Here is an 8,698-nt window from a genome sequence, read left to right as displayed (position 1 = left end):
TTGCGAGCGGGTGCATGTTAAAGAGATTTAAAGTGAGAGACGCACGACCCCCACGCCTTTCCTGCCGTGTGAACTCTTGGATTGCCGGACACAGGGGCTGTCTGTTAGACCGCAGCATTCAGAATTTGTCAGAGGGAGCCCCGGGTGTAAAACCTGAAAACGGTGGGCTGTGCAAGCTCTTTCACAGAGCTGCCCCGCACAGGTCCCATTAATTAAACTTGCAACTCTTGAAGAAAAACCTTTTCAATCGGGCAGCTTGTTGGCCATTTCTTTCTGCAGCTACAACAAGCCCCTGAAGCCTACCAGAGGCACAGCTCCCACTGGCCGCTAGGTCCCTATATAGTTGTAAGGCCCCGGGAGCCTTAAATACAGCCAGGGTTTATGAAGGACAACCCACCCCATGGAAGATGCGCCCCTAAATAAGTGGGGAGGGAGCCGAGGCTGATTTATAAAGTCCTCCCATATTGTGTGATTGGCCAGTTTTTCTGTCAATTGCAATAAATGCCACTGATAGATGCTGGGAATTATAGCCTGTTAGTCTGATGAGTTTCTTTAGCTAACAATGGTAGCTCTGTGTAGAGTGGCTTGTAATTGAAGTCTGTAGCTTCTGAGAGAGACACACAGACCTAAAATTGAAAATATTGTTTGTGAGGCTAGTAGATATTCTGCAGTGTTGCTTGTGGTGAATCAGAAGTTGTGCTATTATAAGGGAGCACTGGGGTGTAGAAACGGGAGACCGGTATCCATCTCCAGAGAATGAATTTGGAAAGAAGTTCTGCCCAGAGACAGTTTCTTGATTAGCCGAGCTTACCCAGTACAACTAGATACATACAGCAGCTGCATAATTAAACCTTCATATGAATAATTGTTTTTGAATTTTCACTATAAATAAAACAGAAGGCAGGTGCTGTACCATTTAGAACAGGTTGGGAAAGGGGTTCTAGAGGATATTGTCCACACAGCACTCCCAATCTATGCAGAGATCGCAACTCACAGGTTAGACGTGAGCATTTTCTTTAACAATGCTTCCCGCATACCCTCGGAGAACCAAAGTGGAAAATTTCCCCTGCTATCCCTCTCTTTAATCTCTTGTGTATTCTCTCAACCAGCCCCTCTGATGTAAATTTAAGCACTTGAAATAGTTTTTAATCGAAACTTGTAGTTAAAAGGGTTCTCTTGCAGTGCTCCAGCTTGTTTTGAAATCATTTTAGAAAAACAAACTTATAATTATTGGGATAGCCTGAGGATGCAATATAATGATATCTATATATATATATATATATATATGTCCATGCTAGCTTGCCGAAATTGGATGCCAATGAGCAGAGCAGGAACCGGGCCTGTTTCGCTCGGGATTCTTCAATTGCCTCTGCAGCTACCAACACAAGGCAATTTTTTTTTAATTGTGGAGCCAGGAGCAGGAGTGCTGCCTCCGACTCCAGAGCACTTGCGATCACCCTCCCTCCAAAACTCTACCTTCAGGCCGCTGGAGTGAGGTAAGCAGCCTGACATTCATCTTTCGAAAAGGGACGAGCTGACTTTGGAGGCGCAACAAGCACCGGCAACTTGCCCTATATTGATAATGAGAGCCGAGGAACAATTCCATGGCCGGCCTCCAGCCTGCCAGTTAGTGTGCCGCTGGCTATGGACCCCAAAACGGACCGTAACCAATTTCTACTCTCTCTGTCCAAGTCCACCTTTCTCTATCTCTTCCTCCAAAGAAAAATACAATATTTAAAAAGTTTTTCTCTCCCACCTTCCTCCCCCCCCCCCCCGTCAAAAAAAAGGTTTTAAAATTTATGCACCAGTTTGTTTTTGAAGTCATTTGAAAAAAATAAACACATAATTACTAGGATAGCTTGAGGAAAGACACGGTTAGAGGAGCATAGGTATGTTTTGGATTCCTGGTGCTTTAATATTGGTTATGTGTCTGATTGCCTGGTGACCTAATGAGGAAGTGTTGGTGGGCATGCATCTGATCCATGGTGTTCTAATTGAAAGGGACTGTAGATTTGTATTCAATCCATGTCAGTCTAGTGATGGATCTGATCCCTCTGACAGTGTAGTAATGGCATGCATCCAATTCCCTCATAGCTAAAGAAGGAACTTGCTATCTTGTACAGCAGCTTTAAAATACAATTTGGATTCAGAAGCTATGAATTTTAGACCCATTAAATCTCAATCTATCCAAACATTTGCCTCTATCATTCCTCCCTGATTTTGGGATAAGGCAGAATCTTCAAAGAAAAATTTTAGTTAAGAGCACTTTTTCATTTCCTGAAAAATTCTATTTGCTCTAAAGAGTCTTATTCATCTGTCTTAAAAGCCCTTCGGATAACGTGGGAATTTATTAAGTAGGATAGCTTATTAAGCCTAAAGGCTTGTTCATAATCAGGTCCTGCCCAAGATGGCAGAGACAGATAACAGGTGCATGAAGGCAAAGCAAGCACACATGGGTACATAGAAACATGAAAGTACTTCTATTAAATTACACTGCGTAGACATTTGGGGTAATAAGGTTAATAATGCATGGTTACCTCAAGATGTTCAATGACTGTTCTTTTAAACACTGTTGGGGTAGGAACATTCGAGATACTAATTAGAGTGATGTTGTGTTAAAGCTGCTTTTCTATGCCTAAATGATGCACTTGCCATAATTTGTGCTGTAAAGGTCCATAAGGATTACCATCCCTAGCTTCTGGCGTGCTGGTTGGATTTTAGTTAGAGGTTGGAAAATACTGGTGAAAATATTTTGTGTCCTTTGTATAGTTTGAATGGAAAGTGTAATTATCTTATTTTGCTCTGAATGGGGGAAAAAATAATTTTCAGTTTGAATTGAAATGTTTGCAATAAAATGTCATACATATGTCTATGATGCTATTACTGGGTAATTACTTTGAGCTCAGTACTTCAGAGGTATGATGTGTGTTCTGGTTATTTCCCTTATCAACTAGATAAGAACTACTAATTTTAGATGCCCAAAGCATTGAATCAGCATTGTGCAATAAAAGGACAACATTGCCCTACTTATAATGTCGTCTACAATGTCACTTACCATTATCACTAATTTTATTTGTATTTAATTGAACAGTGCAGTCCCCCTCCCGTTGCTTTAGCTCATTAAGGTTCTGAATACAAGGGTGTCACTATTCTGGTTTCTGTATATCACATGTGCAGACTGAGAAGTGACAGTTAATTTACAGTCATTTATTTTGTGCCCTAGAAGTAATGCTGCCATTTGCTCACCGAGGTTCTTAGCCTGTGCAACATTTTCTCATCAATTTACATATTTAAATGATTACACCATACCATAAATAGAAAATTGAATTGGAAGCAGTGGGATATCAGATAATAGTTCAATTCATAATGTCAGTAAGCATATCATCCACAGACCTGCTACTTGCTTAATTATTGTCTTATATCCTAGTGCTCACTATTGAGTGTTTCATACTTTTTCAAAGTGACACCCAATATGTTCTTCTGTATCTTAAGATGGAAACTAACTCCTACATCCATTTCTCCCATTTTTATGATGCTAAACTTGATTTTTGCAATTGTAGCAAAAAAAAATCCTTTTTGACTATCCCTAAAAAAATTATGTAAAGGAACTTCCAAAGGCAAGTTTTGAATGGGAGGGGGCGGGGAAGTATTAAAACAGGTGCTTTAGTACGTACTCATTGCTGATCATCAAAATGGTCCATAAATATTATGATATAATTAATGCCACTTTGAAATACTTCCACTATAACCAGGGGAAAAAAGGCTAAATTTGAAATGTATTTCTCGACTCATTAGTCACTGCACTGCTGCAGGGTATTAAAAACAAGTCAGTGATTATTTTTCCTTCAATTTTTGGCCCCATTTTCCTTCCATTCTCCTGCATGTGGGATCCACTTATCCATCTGCATGGTGAATGACTTGGCAGCTAGACTCCAATTAACTAATTTAGTTGATATAAGGCAGTGGCAAACAAATACTTCAATCGCAGATACCAGAAAATCTCTCAAATTAATATGGCCAGCATGAATAAGAATCCAAAAATGGTGCAAAATGTCAACACATCCTGAATAATCACCACATTTAAAGGTGGAATTCATTGTGCGCCATATCCTCTTGGACTTCATTGCATGCTTGGTCTATTGGAGCACACCAGCAGGCCAGTTCGTCTTTAAAAAAAAATCAGTGGTACATTTAGGGTGTGACAAAAGGATCCAGTCAGATTCAGTGGGTCGGATTCAGCCCATGTTTCACATTGGACAACAGTGATGATGAGAAAGATTGATGAACTGCATGTTAATGGCTCAGATATTGATTTATCTAATGCTTATCATATTTTTCAGTTATATAAAGCTATCTGCTGATTTATTTTAATGCCTAGGTCTATACTAACAGGGGCTCAAATACTGGGGAAGGTATCAGAAAATGTTGGCAAATACCAACAATGTAGGATTGGGACTTGTACTGCCAGCAGGGCTGAAGGGAGCCAAACCCTTGCATTGATACTGAAAAAAAATAAAAGCACACTTTGCAGTCTGAATGCAATATTTTCAGACAATATTAACATACTAAGAATATTTGATTTTAGCTCAAATTATCAACTTTCACATTTTCATATCTTTATTGCAGTGATGTTTTGATCTATTGAGATTGGAGTTTGTAGTTTAACCCTGACAACTACCCGCAACACTACTGTCTTCCTAGTGATGGATTATACATTGTATTTTCAAAGCTAAATTATCACATTTATTTGAAATATTACACATTTTAAAATTTATTTTTCATTATCACAGAGCTAGTTAAATTCCTAACTATTCAACATAACATTCATTATATAAATATGCTGAATGTCGCCTTTGTGGTTTGATTTTATTCTCCTTTGAAAGGCACCTATTATTCACTGTATGCAGGGGTACTGGTGGCCTGTCCATAACAGCCATTTCTTGGGGACTGTTCTGGATTATATCAATTGGTAAATAGCTTTAGAGACTACAGGAAATGTGACCTTACCATACGCAGTACCAATTTTTACGTGGGTCTCATTTGTAACATTGCAGCCTCTGTCTGTATGTTACATTCCCACTAATAGCATTTTCCACAGTTTCTCTAATATTTCTAAGTTGCACATTTACTTAGGAAAAAGAAATGTTTCTGCAGCTACACAATTCTACATAATAACTGGTGGTCTAGAATTATAAATATTTATGAATATACAATAAAAGTTGAAGGTTATGGGTTCATGGTATAATGTCATAAACCCTGGCATCAACTCCAATGACTGTGAACCCCCATCCCCTAACAATCTTCATATTTATTATGTTGCATTTTATCAGGAGAGAAAGGATGCACAAACTCCCATTTGGACCAGGACAGACACTAGAGCCAAGATGGGCAGGTCAGACCTGGGAAAGGAGTAATTCCACAAAACTGGCAGAGAATTTTAGAAAAATGATTCATCAGCTATAATGTCCCTTTATTATATCATGGCTGGCTCTCATACCATTATATTACAATGGATTACTGTACTTCAAACCACTCTTGACAAGTCAGGATTGCTGCTACAGACCTTTTAAAGGTTCAATTATGAGGACAGGTTGCATAGACTAGGCTTATATTCCCTTGAGTATAGAAGATTAAGAGGTGATCTAATTGAGGTGCTTAAGATGATTAAAGGATTTGATAGGGTAGATGGAGAGAAACTATTTCCTCTGGTGGGAGAGTTTAGAACAAGGGGGCATAACCTTAAAATTAGAGCCAGGCCATTCTGGGGTGAAATCAGGAAGCATTTTTTCATGCAAAAGGTAGTAGAAGTCTGGAATTCACTCCCCAAAAAACTGTTGAAGCTAAATCAATTGAAAATTTCAAAACTGAGATTGATAGATTTTTGTTAGGCAAGGGTATTAAGGGATATGAAACCAAGGTGGGTAAATGGAGTTAAGATAGAGATCAGCCACAATCTAACTGAATGGCAGAACAGGCTTGAGGGGCTGAATGGCCTACTCCTGTTCCTATGACCTTAGCACATCCAAGGCCTTGTTGCAGGATTAACAAACTGTTTGATGTTTATACTTAAAAGTAGCTTGTTGGCTGGTTGAAAAGATCACTATTGCAGGTGTACAGCGATTAGTTACTAATTTATCATTGTCACTAATAAAATTCCAAGTTTCAAATGGCTGTTTCACTAAGTGTTTTTGTTAAACGAGGCAATTCTAGACCCCCAGTTGTTATGTAGAATTGTGTAGCTGAGGAAACATTTGTTTTTCCTAAATAAATGTGCAACTTAGAAATATTAGCGAAGCTGTGGAAAATGCTATTAGTGGGGATGTAACATACAGACAGAGGCTGCAATGTTACAAATGAGACCCAAGTAAAAATTGGCACTGAGTATGGTATACATTTCCTGTAGTCTGTAAAGCTATTTACAAATAGACACATAATCCAGAACAGTCCCCAAGAAATGGCTCTTATGGACAGGCTACCAGTGCCCCTGTATACAGTGAATAATCGGTGCCTCTTAAAGGGGATTAAAATCATAAACCACAAAGACAATGCTCAGTGTATTTATATAATGATTAAATATCTAACACTGTCCTACACCCATTATCACACTCCACAATTTTTTTTAAAATTATGATCAGGGCAACTAATTTCCAGTCAAATTTCATTTCTTTACTTGGGTTCCAGGATTTTCATCAATGATTTGGGAATCGGTTCGGATCCATGATTACATCCATTTTTCCATGAAAACTGAAAACCACAAACCCCAGTTGACTTATGGTCTATCTGCACAAGCCGCTTGCTAATGAAGCTTTTGGCATATGATACCTGCTGCTAGGGGTACAGTTTTGATATGTCACGGTTGGTATAATAACTTTTGCATCTGACTGTGGTTTATTTAAATTATGTAACAGGAAGTCATCCTCGCTATAGGATTATAGCTACCTTGTATCAGCATGTGAGAGCAGAAAGAGAGTATTTAATGATGGTCATAAGGAAAAGGTAAGAGAACAGATTAAAGCACAAAGCATAGTAAAGCTCTTTTATCAGCTTCTATTTCAACCTATAACATGCTGGAATATTCATTATATAATGATTAGTAGATTAATAGTTATGTAACTGTTGAGCTTAGGTAGTTTTAGAAATACAGGAGCTCACTGCACATAAGCCTGCTTCCTCAGCTAATAAGATTATTAAACGCTGGCAATCAATTTGCATATGAGCATATCATTCAAGCTGAGTAGCCTTTGCTCTGCAGATGCTACACTGTAACTGTGGCAGATAGTCATCGTCTGCTAAAGAGCTCGTGAAAATGTTCAGCAGTATCACAGGAGTACTTGAAGGGAGAGGAAGCCTAACCTGGTGGCTGTTTAATATCAATCACCGACAGAAAATAAAATAAATGCAAATGGAACATCTTGTTTGAAAAGGAGCTGGAAAGTGCCAAGAAAAATATGTGTTCAAAATGTCCAATTGTTGTTAACTAAGCAGTTTTGCCAATAAAATGAGATTCACTCAACAGGAAATGATATGAACAATAGAAGAATGGGGACCCTTTAAACTAGAATTAACGGAATTATAAAACATATATGTTGCATTACCTGCTATCTAAACTTTACTAAGATATTGCTACATAAAACTAAAAGCAATATGCATGTTATGGTGTATAATTATGTAAAGGACTATAGAAGATATGTAATGGGGAATTTGTTATGACCTATTTATAATACATAAGTAAAGCTTAGTCACAAATGCGTTGTGAAATAAGCTCAACAGTGAAATAGAAACAGGGTTTACACACTTTTCCATTTCGTATTCTATACCACAGGTGTATAAATATTTAAAAGAGAAGGTATGTGTAGAGGAGAGTATTCCTCCCCACCCAAGCTAGGTAATACAGAACAATGGAAACATTGTAGAGAACTGTTTATTAAAGCTAGTTAGACTATAGTAGTAATCTCTAATGTTTGAAACTTCAGAGGCCAACAATGGGGTGGTGCATTGTTTGTCAATGGAACATGGTCTAGAAATCACTAAAATCTAAACTGGTGAGAGGGCCAATAAATCACGCACTTACACAGTTTTAGTTTTATAGGCTGAAAATGATCTCTTTCTGTCTTAGAGACCATGCTACACACGGAACGCAGCTCCACATCTCGCCTGTTGCCTATGGAACAGAGGTCACTGGACCAATGCCTAATCTGTCATTACTACCCTTATATGACTTGTATTTCCATTCAGCCTTTATGAAAGCATTCCAAGCACATTTGTACAATTTTTTGCTACGAATAAAATTATGAAATTTCATATAGCTTTGACTAAAATATGAATGTGTAGTGAAAACTGTTATAACCTTGCATTCATATTTATCCACATATGGTTACATTCTTTCTTATCTTTTCATCGTCTTGTTTGCCCTTACAAATGTAAATACCTGACCTACAACTAGGAATGCCAACTCTGGTTGGATGTATTCCTGAAAGTTTCATTACATGGCCATCTACAGCTCCCTTCCAGTCCAACAGCCTTTTTAACCATCTGCAATATTTTTATAGCTAATAAACAAAAGTGTTCAAAGAAAATGAAAAAAACACACACTTTTATTTTAATGCCCCTATGATTTTGCTCCTGGGTTGCTCGCAGTGGGGCCCAGGAGATTAATCTTGAATTTGTAGAATCTCCGGGACAACCTTGGCGGGTTAGC

At 38.2% G+C, this 8,698-nt stretch overlaps 1 long non-coding RNA gene across 1 annotated transcript; it reads left to right on the top strand.

Annotated features, from left to right (window-relative positions):
- The first annotated feature begins 1,382 nt into the window (after positions 1-1,382).
- LOC137300420 (uncharacterized) lies at positions 1,383-8,252 on the top strand. Its single transcript, XR_010958085.1, has 3 exons — positions 1,383-1,496; positions 6,909-6,996; positions 8,117-8,252. It is a non-coding gene; the product is annotated as an uncharacterized lncRNA (long non-coding RNA).
- Positions 8,253-8,698: the final 446 nt, after the last annotated feature.

Source organism: Heptranchias perlo, chromosome 31 (assembly GCF_035084215.1).
Source record: "Heptranchias perlo isolate sHepPer1 chromosome 31, sHepPer1.hap1, whole genome shotgun sequence".
Taxonomy (NCBI): domain Eukaryota; kingdom Metazoa; phylum Chordata; class Chondrichthyes; order Hexanchiformes; family Hexanchidae; genus Heptranchias; species Heptranchias perlo.
This window is presented reverse-complemented; position numbering and strand designations above follow the sequence as displayed.